Source organism: Lontra canadensis, unplaced genomic scaffold (genome assembly GCF_010015895.1).
Source record: "Lontra canadensis isolate GAN:19392208 unplaced genomic scaffold, GSC_riverotter_1.0 scaffold122, whole genome shotgun sequence".
Taxonomy (NCBI): Eukaryota; Metazoa; Chordata; class Mammalia; order Carnivora; family Mustelidae; genus Lontra; species Lontra canadensis.
This window is the reverse complement of record NW_022631116.1, coordinates 2,794,756-2,809,518: the sequence shown is the minus strand read 5'-3', so window position 1 is coordinate 2,809,518 and position 14,763 is coordinate 2,794,756. Positions and strand designations below refer to the sequence as shown.

General features: G+C 43.9%; 1 protein-coding gene across 3 annotated transcripts in view; it reads left to right on the top strand.

Annotated features, from left to right (window-relative positions):
• SPECC1 (sperm antigen with calponin homology and coiled-coil domains 1) overlaps nt 1-14,763 on the top strand; it is a 218,428-nt gene that overhangs the window by 55,409 nt on the left and 148,256 nt on the right. The window lies entirely within an intron of this gene.

Here is a 14,763-nt window from a genome sequence, read left to right as displayed (position 1 = left end):
GAAGAATGTTCTAACAGCAAAGAAGTGTGTTGCCCCAGGAAATCGAGATTTCCCTGTTACTGTTGCCGAGGTATTCATTCTAGACAATTCATTCTAGACTCTCTCCTGAAACTATTGCAGGATGATAGGAGTAGGATCTCATTAAAGTCCTTTTCAGCCCTAAATGGGGTTGCTATTAGGGTCAAAGACCTTCACTTAGATCTATTACTCTTGTCTCCTTCCACACTATTCCGGGCCCTGGGATTATGAGTTAGACAAGGTGCTTGATGACTCCCAAGCCTGCATCTGTGCCCCGACACGCACCCTACATTCCAGAAATCTCCCTCCAGCGGTTTGCTGTCTCAGGGATGTCCTGCACCTGTGTCCATGCATCTGTTCCTCTGACAAATATTTAGACTGTCTACTGTGGTCCAGGCATCTTTCTAGGTTCTGGGGACGCAGCAGTTAAGAAAGCAGTGGGAGTCTCCGCTCTCCTTGATTTCAGGGTTCAGCTCCCACCGCATTTGTCTCCGTGAAACTCATCACCCTTGTCGCAGAGTCGCTTCCCTGCTTCCCCGCTTCCCCGAGCAGAATCTGGGCTCCCCCGACGGCGGGGCCATTCCCTGTTGCACAGATAAATCCTCGCGGGCTCCTGGGTAGCTTCCTTCCCTTCAACGTGGAATTGTCTTTTCCTGCTGCATCTGTCCACTTCTTTTCATGTCCTCTGGCTTCCCTTGAGCCAGGCCAGCTTAGCGTTGCCCACCTGGAGTACAGAGGCCTCCTGGTGGGAGTTGCGTTGCTGTGAATGCCTGCTGTATGTTCTTGGCCTGCAGAACTGGGATGGGTTTGGGTCCATTCATGGGCAAAGTTGGTTAAATCAGTCAATTCTTAAAAAAAAAAGCAACATGTATACTTGAAACATGTTGTTTTCACCGAAAACATACAAGGGTCTATTCCATTCCCTGATGTCTGGTTCCAGGGGCAGGGCATTTTCTTAGAGCCAACCTGTTGCTTGGAACTCTTCCACATCTTTTCACGCGCGTAATACGCCTTCCATGATTTTCAGTTTTAGTTTCTTTATTTTATTTTATTTTTTTGTTGAGGGGAGGGGAGCAAGAGCTTAGATACCTCGGAAGAGAGCTGTGTGGAGAATCCTCTCCCATGTTTACAGACGTTCCCTTTTATAGCTGCATCAGGCAATTGTGAACCATTCACCTCCGGGGAGTTTTGGAAAGCATACAGTGTGGCTTTTGAAGAAACAATGCCTCTCTCTCTCTCTGGGTTCATATTTTATTGGTCTCCATAATAATTAAGTGATGTAAATAAAACCACCAGTGCGACTGCCATACAAGGGTTTGGAACAGACACATCTGATTCTTCCGAGACAGACAGCCCAACTAGCGGGAGCAGAAGGGTCCCGTGGGTCAGGAGACAGACAGGCCGGCCCACTAACCGACCCACTAACCATGTTCATCTTGTCCCGAGGCCTTGTTTTGTCTTCTCAAAAGGGGGGCCTTGGTGATTTTGGTGCATCAGTGATCTGTGAAATGGTAGTAGGTGGTATGGTGAGGGAGCAAGCGTTGTATCACCGCAGTCATCTGGTCAACCGCAGCTCTCCTCACTTCTCCGTTCCAGCACCTTCGGGCGCTCTCCTCGGGATGAGGAGCCACGGCAAACCCCTTGCCTGGATTCGAGGCGACCTCCCTGCCGCCTTATCATGGTCCCCTGCTTGTGCCTGGAGCTCCAGCCCTAGGCCACAGGGTGGCTTACTCTCTGAACACACTCAGGGCTTTTTCACAATCAAGCCTTTGTTCACCCTGGCAAACAAAGACGCAGGCCCAGCTTCAGCCTCACTGGTCGGGGATGCGCATGTCCATGCCAGGCGCCTCCCTCCCCTGTCCCCTACCCACTGCCCCCCGCTGCCACTCTGGACATTGACGGAATGCTGTTCATTGCAACAGGAACGGCTCCCAGGAGCACGTCCTTCACAAAGCCTTTCTTGATCTCACAACAGGATGTGCCTTTTCTTTCTTCCGTGTCCTCTGCAGCCCCGCATTTGTGTTTCTGCGAGATGCTCGCCGTATGCCGCTGGGTGCTGTTTGTGTCTCCTGTCTGGCAGTGCTCTGTGGCTGCTTTGAGTGGGACTCCAGCCGCTGGGCCCGCTAGCAGCACATTCAGGAAGCAAGCCTATCCTGAGTATGGGTGATGCCTCTCTTTTTTTCCCCTTTATCTCTTCTTCAAAGCCTGTCTTTCTGGGCTCTGTTCCTGGCAGCCGAAGCTTCCCCCAGGCTTCAGTCATGCTAATTGATTCAGAGTGAGGACCGGACTCTTTTTAGTTTGGAAATAATACATAGAATCTTGAAGGCTCATCCGTTTATCTCCCTCGACTTAAAAACAAAAATGGCTTTACTGAAGTATAATTTACATGTCATCAAATTCACTCATTTAAAAGATTCAGTCCTGACATCTTTAGTAAATTGACTGAGTGACAGCCATCCATTACAACCGAATTGGAGAACATTTCTGTCATTCCAGAAAGCTCTCTTGTGCCCTCCCAGGCAATCCCTGTTTTGTCCCCAGCTCCAGGCAACCACTGATCTGCTTTCTGTCTTCACAGATCCTTCCTTGGATTTTTCTTACCACCTTTCATCACTGGAATGATGTTGGAGACCAGTATACCTGCCATCTGCCTTTGCTTCTGATAACAGTTTTGAATTCCTTTACTCCCTCCTCGACTCTCTCCCCATGTTCACATTTCTCTTGGTTTTCTTTGCGCGAACCCAGCCTCTCTTTTGCAACTTGGCCCTTGGCTTATTGAAGGAAGTTGAGATTTGGGGATGCCTGCCTGGCTCAGTTGGGAAGAACACGTGATTCTTGATCTCCTGGTCATGAGTTCAAGCCCCACGTTGAGTGTAGAGATTACTTTAAAAAAATAAATAAACTTAAAAAACAAAATGTTGAGGTCCCCCCCCCCGTTAGAATATGGAAAGCTTGAATGGTGTCATGTATAAAACAGATACTAGGTATTATTTCTTCAATAAAGCAATCTAAGCTCCTCTAAGGCAAGGAAAATCTTGTCTCCTGTTATATTCAGTATAGGGCCCATAAAGCCACTTTTGGGTAACAAATAGTTTTTGGCAAGAAAAATGACACTTTTTTCCTGGAAATTATGAAGGCTCATTAGCTCAAAACACAATGTAGAAAAGTACAAAGAAAGTGAAAGCATGATCCGGAATGCCAGCTCTCCGAAGCAAAGCAGGATTAAGCTATGCTGACTATCTTTCCCAGCATCTCTCTCAACACTGATCCAGCTACAAAGACAATTTTCGATGTAGTCATCAAGCCAAGGAGGGAGTTTTAGGGATGGTGGAAATCTAAGCCAGACGTGTGTGTCCTTGGTACGAGGCTTATGGCCGGGGGGGGGGGGGGCCCTGTGACACCATGAGGCACAGAAGCCATGGCCCCAGCAGCACTGGGTGCATGGCAGGCCTGGCCTGCGGAGCAGTTCCGGTGACCAGGACAGCAAGAGTGGGGAGCAGTGGTGATGGGGAGCCTTCTTGTGCAGTTGAGTGAAAGGTGGAGGTGGAGGCTGTGGCAGTTGGGCTTCCTGAGGGAGCTTTGCAAACAACACAACATAAGGAGCACATGCTGTTAGTGCACCGAGTTCTTGCTTTGAGAACTTGGAAGCTGCCGCACTCCTGGGATCCCAGAAATAAATGGGAGAGAACTTTGCAGTAGGGATGAAAGTCGAGTTACAATGAGCCTGAAAAACACCATCTGATGCTGTGAACATGACCCCGTTTCTACTCCTAGACTTGTGCAGCCAAAGGAAGCATTGGGTTATGCAAATAGATAGGTAGGTCTTCGGCCTAGGCCTTTCTTTCACACATATTGTGAACTTCAGAATCTTGAAGGCCAATGATGACTTTTTTATTATTTATGCCAAGCTCCCAGGGAAGGTGGTGGGTAGATAATGAAGCTCTCATACACTCAGAGGTCACTAATGAGTCAGTGGCTGAAGCAAGTACAGACAATGGGAATTTTTGTGTCTAGGGTTTTATGGTGCTAATTATCATATCTCAGTCTTATTTCATTTAGACTGTAGCAGGGTTATTCGTAGTTAAGTTAAGCCCTGTTGAGGACAAAAATGTGTTTTCTATAATTCAAGGAAGGATTTCCAAGATTGTCTTTCACAGTTTATAGTTACTTCTTGCAGGAAACCTTTGCTTTTCTGAATCCTGAAATGTTGGCCTCTCTGAAGATTGGGTGCCCAGCGTCTTCTGGAGGCAAAGAGGTATAGAAGGGAAAAACAAAAACAAAAAACAAACAAGTTCTGTGGAGACAACAGGCCTGAATTACATTCCAGCTCCTTACTTTTAATCTATACATCCTTGGACAAGATAGCGTAATGTCCCTGAACCTGAGTCTTTTTTTTTTTTTTAAGTTTTTTTTTTTTTTTTAAATTCATTTGAGAGATATACAGAGACAGAGAGAGCAAAGGCAGGGAGAGAAGCAGGAGGAGAGGGAGAAGCAGACTCCCAGCTGAGCAGGGAGCCCAACATGCAGCTTACTCCCAGGACCTGGAGATCATGACTCCAGCCGAAGGCAGGTGCATAACCATCTGAGCCACCCAGGCACCCCCTGAGTCTTTTACTTTTTTTTTTTTTTTTTTTAAGATTTTATTTATTTATTTGACAGACAGAGATCACAAGTAGGCAGAGAGGCAGGCAGAGAGAGAGGAGGAAGCAATCTCCCTGCCGAGCAGAGAACCCAATGCGGGGCTTGATCCCAGGACCCCAGGATCATGACCTGAGCTGAAAGCAGAGGCTTTCACCCACTGAGCCACCCAGGTGACCCAAGTCTTTTACTTTTAAGAGGAGAAAGAGAACAGCTACCAGGTCAGATCATATCTGATTCAGCTGGACTTCCACACTAAAGAAGCATAGACTATGTTGTATAACAAAAGTAAAAGTAGGTGATTCAAAGGTTTTTTAATGTGAGAGCACAGTGGTGCTATGAAGAATCCAGCTTCTTTCTGTCTTTCTGGTCTACCAACCTGAATGTGTTGGTGTGGCCTCTGGCTAGCTCCTCTTGCCGTCTCAAGATGCCTGCTGAAGTTCTGTGATCTTGAGCTGAGAGGACAATGTCCAGTGGAAGAAGAGCATCTCATTCAGCACGTCCCTTTAAGGGCAAGAGAACTTTCCCCATCCCTCCCACCAGCAGACCTCTCCTTGTGTTGTTGGCCAGAACTGGGTCACATAGCACCACTAACCCCGTGACTACCAAGGTAAATGGAATCACCACGGTTGGCTTGGACTGCATCATTAAGATTGTCTCCTGGGGTAAGAAAGGTGTGACTCTCCGTCAGTATCATGTCCAGAGAGTTCTTTAACAAGAAAGAAGGAGGAAAGGGCTGATGGTCCTGATAGCCCAGTGACAGTTGTATCTGTGTTGTGGTGTTGCTGCCTTAAGTTTGAGATAATTATTTGGATCATGATTTTTTCCCAAAGGAATAGACTTTATTTTTTAAAGCAGTTTTAGGTTTTACCGAAAAATGAGTGGAAAGTACAGAAAGTTCCTGTATACCCCTCACCACCACCCCTCTCTCCCCCCTAGTCATTAATAACTTGCATTAGTGTGGTACATTTGTTAGAATTGGTGAACCAATATAGAGCCATTATTATTAACTAGAGTCCCAAGTTTATATTAGGGTTCACTCTTTGTGTTGGATATTCCGTGGGTCTTGACAAATGCAAAATGATGTGTGTCTACCACTTAGAGTATCACAGAGTACTTTTACTGCCTCAAAAAAATACCCTGTGCTCCACCGAAGTCATCCTTCCCTCTCTCCTTCAGAACATCTAGCAACCACTGATCTTTTTACTGTCTCCATAGACCTGCCTTTTCTAGAACGTCATATAGTTGGAATCAGACAGTATATAGCCTGGCTTCTTTTACTCACAATGTGTGTTAAGGTTCCTCCATGTCTTTTTGTGGTTTCATAGTTCATTTCTTTCTTAGCACTGAATAATATTCCATGGTCTGGATGGACCACAGTTTGTGCATCCACTCACCCATTCAACATCTTGATTGCTTTCAGGTTTTGGCGATTATGAATAAAGCTTCTGGCAACATTTGTGTACAGGTTTTCATGTGAACGTAACTTTCCAGCTCGTGTGGATGAATGCCAAGGAGAGTGACTGATGGCTTGCATGGTTTAAGGATATGTTTCGTTTTGTAAGAAACTGCTGAACTGTGTTCCCAGACGCTTGTACCATTTTGCATTCCCAAGAGTGATGCCCCAGTGCGTTCCTGTTGCTCCACATGCGCACCAGCATTTGATATTGTCAGTGTTTTGGACTTTCACCAAAGTCCAAAGTTTTGTATAACAAAGTTACGTAGGGTTTCTGATAGGTGTGTAGTGGTATGATTTGTGATTTAAAAAAAAAAAAAAGTCCAGGCGTGAGGGGAAATTTGGACTCTGATCAGCTATTTGATAAGAAATGATTAATTTTTTCATTTGGGATAATGGAATTGTAGGTTTTTTTTTCCTTAAAAGAGTCCTTATCTTTAGGAATATATACTGAAATATTTACCAATGAAATAGGATATCTGGGATTTGTTTCAAAATAACTGAGGATAGCCAGAGAAGTGGATCGATGATGGTAGATGAAACTAGACTGAGCATGAATTGCTAATTGTTAAAACTGGGTTCTTAGGAACATAGAGGATCATTATACTATTTCTTTCTAATTTTGGTTATTTGATTTTTTTGTAATAAATGCTTAAAATTAAAAGTTTGATGTGTTATTATAAAATGGTGGATGGACACTTTGGTGTTTAGTAAAAATATGAACTGTCTTATGGTACCACCTTCAGATTAAGCCCAGTGCTTAACAGCATTATGGGAGAGAAATGAGTATATATTAAATAAGTATGTGTGCTAGATTAATAATTATTTAAAGAATTGTCCTAGAAACTGAAGAATCTTTTCGTATAAGCAGTTTTAACTAAAATGATTTTAAGAATATATGTGATTTTTTTAAGTGATTTTTTTTAAATTACCAAAGCAAAAAACAGTACATGCACATCAGAACAAGATTAAAAATATAGGGACAGTCAAAAAAAGGACATAAAAGACATAAAAATCATACCCACTCAAATAGCACCACCCTTAACCAGAGATTTGAGGAACAGTTTTCCAAACCCTTTCCTGCTTATCTAGGTGTTTGCATCCGGGTAATTTTTGTTTATATACAAAAAATTAAGAATTATATTCTTAACATATATATTATTCCACTTTATCACTTAATACTTCTGGCACATGGTTTTAGAGACCGCGCAGGATGCCATTGTGTGGCTATATAATAATTTATTTCACTAGGCCGCTTGTGGTTAACATTGAAGGTTTTCCCATCAGGCCTTTGCTAGTGCAAACAGAAGGGAGGCAAAGGATAGTTGTTAAGAGCACAGAGTCTAGAGTTAAATGGAAGGGACTGTGCAGAAAAAAGTGAACGTAGCAGGCCTGGGACGGCTATCCTTAGAAAGGCTGCTTGCAAGGTTGACGTTTGGCTGGCTTCTGGGAACTTGGACTTCAGGATGGTTTCCAGCACCCTGATGGATAGGCCTGGCTCCCTGGGCTGAAACTGTCCATGTGAACACTGAAGCTTGTGATGCAGAACCCCTGCTTTCCTTCTGAAAGTCTGGACTTTTGTTAGGTGCCTATGGGCCCAGGCCTCAATAAAGACCTGCCCACCGAGTCTCTAGTGAGCTTCCCTCTTCTACACCGCCATACCAGTGTTGTCCCAACCTGTTGCTAGAGGAATTGAGGCTACTCCGTATATGACTGCACTGTTCGGAAGCTTGCATCTGGCTGGATTCCTCTGGCCTGTCCCGTGGGTCCTTTCCCTTCTTTGTTTCCTCTCCCTGGAGTAAGTCCTAGCCACGAGCCCAACTACCTGCTGAGTCCTGCCAGTCCTCCTTGCAAATTTCCAAACCTAGGGCCCCCTGACCCAGGTTCAAATCCTGACTCTGCCACTTCAAAGCTAAGTAACCCCAGCCAAATTATTTACCTTCTCCGTGATTTTCTAATCTTTAATTTGGGTAAAAACAAAAACAAAAACAAAAACAAAACAAAACAAAACAAAACCCAAACCACAAAAGACAGTTTTATCTTGTTGGATTTTAGTAAGGAATTGAATAAATTAAAATATGTAAAGTCATTAGAATAGTCCCTGGCATGGGATTATTTCTGAATAAACATTAAGAATCATTATCTCGGAAGCTAGATGTTTATGTATATTTGCAATTCTTTCTTTCTTTTTTTTAATTTATTTGCAATTATTTCTTTTGAATACATTCCTAGGAGACAAATTGCTGGGTTTAAGGATATGCACATTTTTTTCTTTTTGTGTGCTCTGATCATAAAAGTAAAATATGTTTATTGTTAAGGCATTAGAGATACTTGCTATAGAAAAAGAAAGTCCTCTATAACTCTTTGTTCAGATATAGTTATTTATAGTAATTTGTTGTATACAAGGCAAATATATATCTGTATGCATGAATATGGACAATATCATTTAGTATTTTTTAATAAAAATGGGCCCATGTACATATTATTTTATTGTGTATGTCTGAACATCAGGGGCTCTTTATAGTCAATGACTATTTCTAAAACCTCTTCTTTTTCTTTCCTTAAATAAATATTTCAAATATAGATGAAATAGAAAATACAGAATTTGGGGCACCTGGCTGCCTCAGTCAGGTATAGCACATGACTCTTGATCTCAGGTCATGAGTTCAAGCCCCACATTGGGCATGTAGCCTACTTAAAAAAATAAAAAAAGAAGCAAAAAAACCCAAAATACAGAATTTTTCAACTTAGTTACACATTTACATCTGAAATCACACACTGTATAAAATATAGGAATTTAGGGCTCCTGGGTGGCTCAGTTGGTTAAGCCACTGCCTTCGTCGGCTCAGGTCATGATCCCAGTGTCCTGGGATCGAGTCCCGCATCGGGCTCCTTGCTTGGCAGGGAGCCTGCTTCTCTCTGCCTCTGCCTGCCTCTCTGCCTGCTTATGCGACTGCGTTCTCTCTCTCTCTCTCTCTCTCTCTGACAAATAAATAAAATCTTTAAAAAAAAGAAGGCCCAGCTTCCATGGGGCCTGTGTTTAAAAAAACATAGGAATTTAGAGCTGTACTGCTGCTTTTTTAAATTAATTAATTACTTTTAAAAATATTTTATTTATTTACTTGAGAGAGAGAGAGCACTTGTGGTGGGGGGTCATGGAGGGAGAGGGAGAAGCAGGCTCCCCACTGAGCAGGGAGCCCACTAAGGGACTCATCCCAGGACCCTGAGATCCTGACCTGAACCAAAGGCAGAAGCCTAACCAACTGAGCCACCCAGGTGCCCCAACCTCCTTTTTCAAAATGGTTTCATCGGACAACCTCTATCAGCATCTCAATCTTATTGATCAAGGTTGTTTGAGGATGTGCCTTGTTTACCCAGTATTTAACACTGATTGGATCCTGGTGATTAAAAATACATAGATTTGGGCGCCTGGGTGGCTCAGTGGGTTGAGCCGCTGCCTTCGGCTCAGGTCATGATCTCGGGGTCCTGGGATCGAGTCCCGCATCGGGCTCTCTGCTCAGCGGGGAGCCTGCTTCTCCCCCCCCCCCCTGCCTGCCTCTCCATCTACTTGTGATCTCTCTCTGTCAAATAAATAAATAAAATCTTAAAAAAAAATACATAGATTTTTGGAGGCATTGGGGGAAATTTTAATATGGGGTCTCTGCTATATGATATTTTGAAAATATTATTTTTCTTGGATGTGATAATGCTGTTGTGAAGAATGCCTTAGGAGTCACGGTGGAAGTGTTTAGGGGTGAAGTGTCATGATGTCTACAATGTAGTTTCAAATGATTCAATGAAAAGAAAAATGGAAGGGCAGAAGGATGAAAAGCAAATGGTAGAATGTTTACAATTGCTAGGGGTAGGTGGGAAGTATATAAGGGTGTTCATTGCAGTGTTCTCTCCACACTTTTCTCTGAATTTGGAATTGTTCGAAATGAAAAGTGGGACAATATAGAAAAGCTTTCTTCCCCCTTGATATTATAAAAATATTCAGCCACATTTACTTCTAGGACTTTTATATTTTCATATTTTACAATTAAATCTGTGTTGAATTGGACTTTATTTTTGGCATAAAGGGTGAGATATGGGTCTCACTTCATTTGAAGTGCTACTTTATACTAAATTCTTTTAAATCTGAGGGTTTGGGGGGTTTTTTGTTTATTTTGCATTTCCATTCTGTGGTAGCCATACAATGTTTCTTATGTAATTTTATGGCATTCTTTTTAAATTCTAATAAGGTAAATCTTTATCCTTCCTCTTATGAATTTTCTTATGTTGTCCAATGTCTTTATTTATTCAGGTGAATTTTGGAGTAAACACATCAAGTTCATGATTGATTTGCATTTTGTTAAAATCATAGATTAGGGACACCTGGGTGGCTCAGCTATTTAAGTGTCTGCCTTCCACTCAGGTCATAATCCCAGGGTTGTGGGATCGAGCCCTGCATTGGACGCCCTGCTTAGTGAAGAGCCTGCTTCTTCCTCTGCCTGCCGCTCCCCCTGCTTGTGCTCTGTCTGTCTGTCTCTCTGACAAATAAATAAAATCTTTAAAAAAAAATAAAATAAAATCATAGATTAATTTGGACAGGCTTGACTTTTATATAATTTAGCCTTCTCATTTCAGTAACATAGGATTTCTTTGGGTATCAAAAAATCCTTCAGAAGTTTAAGTAACCCATCACAGAGCTATATTATTTGTTGGAGAAGTTAGCATTTTAGCTGATAGAGTAAATAAATATGTTATTTACTTCACTTACTATACATTAGACTTAAGGAATGCAAAAATTATTAAGACAGCATCACTACCAGACAAACAGTTTATCATCGTATAAAGAAGAATGGTTGAAATAATGTGGTTCCGTGTGAAAATATAAGCATTTACACGATAATAACGGAATTTTCATGAGGGAGAGAGTACTTAATTCTGGCTGGGATGGGTGGGCTCACCAGAAGTGCTTGATGCCTGAGCAAGAGTTTGTTTATGAGAGAGAGTGCAGGAGGGGGAAGGAGAGGGAGAAGAAAAGAGAATCTTTTTTTTTTTTTTAAGATTTTATTTATTTATTTGACAGAGAGAGATCACAAGTAGGCAGAGAGGCAGACAGAGAGAGAGGGGGAAGCAGGCTCCCTGCTGAGCAGAGAGCCCGATGTGGGGCTCGATCCCAGGACCCTGGGATCATGACCCGGGCTGAAGGCAGAGGCTTTAACCTACTGAGCCACCCAGGCGCCCCAAGAAAAGAGAATCTTAAGCAGGCTCCACACTCGGCTTGTCCCCATGCAGGACTCGATCCCACCACCCTGAGATCATGACCTGAGCTGAAAGCAAGAGACCAACGCTTACACTGACCGAGCCACACAGGTGCCTCTACCTAAGCAAGAATTTAAATCTTTTTTAAAACATGAATTTATTTATTTGAAAGAGAGAGAGAGCTCGAGTGCGCATATGCCCTCTGCAGTGGGCGGGGGGTGGGGGGGACATAGAGGGAGAAGCAGACTCCCTGAAGAGCAGGGAGCCCGATGCGGGGCTCCATCCCAGGACCCTGGGATTGTGACATGAGCCAAAGGCAGACACTTAACCTACTGACCCACCTAGGCACCCCTCTAAGCAAGAATTTAAAAGATGAATAGGTACTTGCCAGGAAGCCAGATTATTCTATATCAGAGTATCAAATCAGAGGGAATATAGCAGATACAAAAGCACAGAGGCCTGGGGCACCTGGGTGGTCGGTCCGTTCAGCGTCTGACTCTTCGTTTAGGTTCAGGTCATGATCTCATGGTTCATGAGATTGAGCCCCTCCACGCACAGTAAGGTGTCTTCTGGACGATTCTCTTTCTCATCCTCCTTGTGCCCCTCCCCCCACTCATGTGCTTGCTCTCTCTCTCTAAAATAAATAAATCTTTTTTTTTTTTTTTTTTTAAAGAGAGAGAGACACAGGCATCCAGGAGGTATCTTGGGTTGGTGTCTTATTTAGTTGTCATAAAGAGACAGGTTAATTGCTTAACATTTTATGGGATGAATAAAATGAGTCATCAGTTTTCAAACCTCTGTGGATAAGGATGTAACTATTCTGTAAGCTGACGTTGTGCCACTGTTACAGGGTTCACAGCTGCAGCCTTTGTCTATCATGTCATCCATAGTTAAAGTCCACCATCTTTTCTGGGCTTATTCTTCACCTTTAAAAAAAAGGGGGTGGGAAGGCTGAGCGTGATTTCATATACACTTCTGCTCTGAAATTATCCTGTGCCATTTATTTTTCTTAGTACGCTTGTTTCTGTGTGCTCAGCGCTGTGCTGGGTTGTGTAGGTTACAGAAATAGAACTATGGCTTCTCTTTTCGACAAATTAGTTTTTTTTTTTTTTTTAAGATTTTATTTATTTATTAGAGATCACAAGTAGGCAGAGAGGCAGGCAGAGAGAGAAGAGGAAGCAGGCTCTCCACGGAGTGAGAGCCCAATGCGGGGCTCAATCCCAGGACCCTGGGATCATGACCTGAGCCAAAGGCAGAGGCTTTAACCCACTGAGCCACCCAGGCACCCTGACAAATTAGTTTTGTTGGAGAAACCAGCCCACGGCACTGTTAAAAGGAAGTAACGTGTAGGAGCTGATTGGTTTATGATACAGCGTATAAATTCATTCGTTCATTCCATGTTCTTAGGAGCTTTGCAATCTAGTGGGGAGACAATAAACCAGTAAACAAGTAAATATATAGCATGCTCACTGGTGATATGCATCCTGGAGGTCAGCAAAGCAGGGAAATGTGTACCTTCAGGGTCTGGCTTACTATTTAATGTGGTGTGACAAGAGAAGCCCCTCTTACTGGAATGACATTGGACCAGAGACCTAGGAAATGAAAGAGAATGAAACATGGGGTCTATGTAATGTAGGAATGTGGGGGAAGAGCATTCCAGGCAGAGGGAGCCGCAGGGGCAAAGGCCCTTGGGTGGGAGAGGATTGGCTTATTTGAGATACAGTCAGGAGGCCACTGTAGCAAAAAGCAGTGTGAGCGGGAGAAGGTGAGTCCACTGATGGAAGGAGGGGGTGATCATTCAGAACTGTGGAGGCCAAGGTAATGGCGTTGGTGCTTCCTCCCAGTGAGACAGAAAGCTGTTGGAGCATTGTAAATGGAGGTGTGGTATGATTTGACCTAGGTTTTAGAAGCACCACTCTGTTAGGTGAAGATTAGAGTATAAACAGTCAGGTAGAAGATGGAGACCGGTTAGGAGGCAGTTGCGATCATCCTGGTAGGCTCGGACCAGGTGGTAGCAGTGGACATGGTAAGAAGTGCTGAGATGCGGTGGCATTCATGATAAGTATTCTGACATATTCCATCTACAGAGATGAAGAAGACGATATTAGACAGCTATGGAAGAAAATCAAGAATTTGGGCTTTTTTCTAGTTAAATCAGAGATGCTTATTAAGACACCTAAGTGGAAGTGTCAAGAAGGTAGTGAGTTAAATGAATCTGGAATATAGAAGAGGGTACCAGGCCGAAAATATATAGGTGGTGCTTAAAAGCCACAATGTGGTGGGGACAGCCAAGTTAGAGAAGAGATGACCAAGGTGATTATATATATCACTGGGCTTGGGGGCACTCCTGGTGCTAGAGATCAAGTTGAGGAGGAGAAGGGCACCTGGGTGGCTCAGTTGGTTAAGTGACTGCTTTTGGCTCAGGTCATGATCCTGGAGTCTAGGGATCAGTCCCGCATCGGGCTCCCTGCTCGGCAGGGAGTTTGCCTTTCCCGCTGACCTCTCTCCTCTCAATGCTTTCTCTTTCTCTCTCTATAAATAAATAAAATCTTAAAAAAAAAAAAAAAAAGAGGAGGAGAAGCCAGCAAAGGGAATTGAGGAGAGGAGACCAGAGAGGCGGGGTCCTGCTGTCTGGACTCCTCCTGTTATGAGGAGCACAATGATCAGCGGTGACCTAAGATGTTGATAGGTAAGATGAGAACTGAGAATGGGCCATAGCGTCCAAGTAATGCAGAGAGAACTAGCCATTCCACTCATGATTTTATTAGTCCTAAATATTTTTCACTGCAAGGTTTACTTATTTTTTAGCTGTTTTCACTGTCAGATTAACTATGGAAGTCGTTCAGGGCAATTCCCATAAGTTCTTCATTTCTGATACGCAGAAGAACAGTTACCGTAAGGATTGGTATGCATTTCATCATTTGCGGTAGTATTCATCTTGGATAACCGGCAGGTGTTTGTTAAAGTGTCACTCGTCTTCACGTCCTTCTCGAGAGTTTCTTGTGCCTCCGTTCCTTCATGTACCCAGGAAATCGCTCCAGCGCCTGTACCATGCCAGTCCTACCTAGTTTTTCTTGCCCTGACATGAGATCTAAAGTCTCACGCGCAGCATCTTGCCTTTCTCGTGGCCCTTGGCGTCAGCCTTCCCGCAGTGGGGTTTTTCCAGCCTACCTTGTCCAGCTGCAGTTCTCAGCGTCCGCCCCTAGAGGCCTGAAGTCGGTCAGCTGTTGCGGCCCTCCCACGCGTGGGAGGGAACCCTTCGGATGCTCCAGGGTGATATGCAGATGAGATGGGAGGGCACTATGCAGATGAGATGGGCGGGCCTTGCCGGGCAGGCCGGCTGGAGTTGCAGTGGGCGGGCCTGCGAGCGGACGGTATGCAGATGAAGTGGGCGGGGCCCGCCC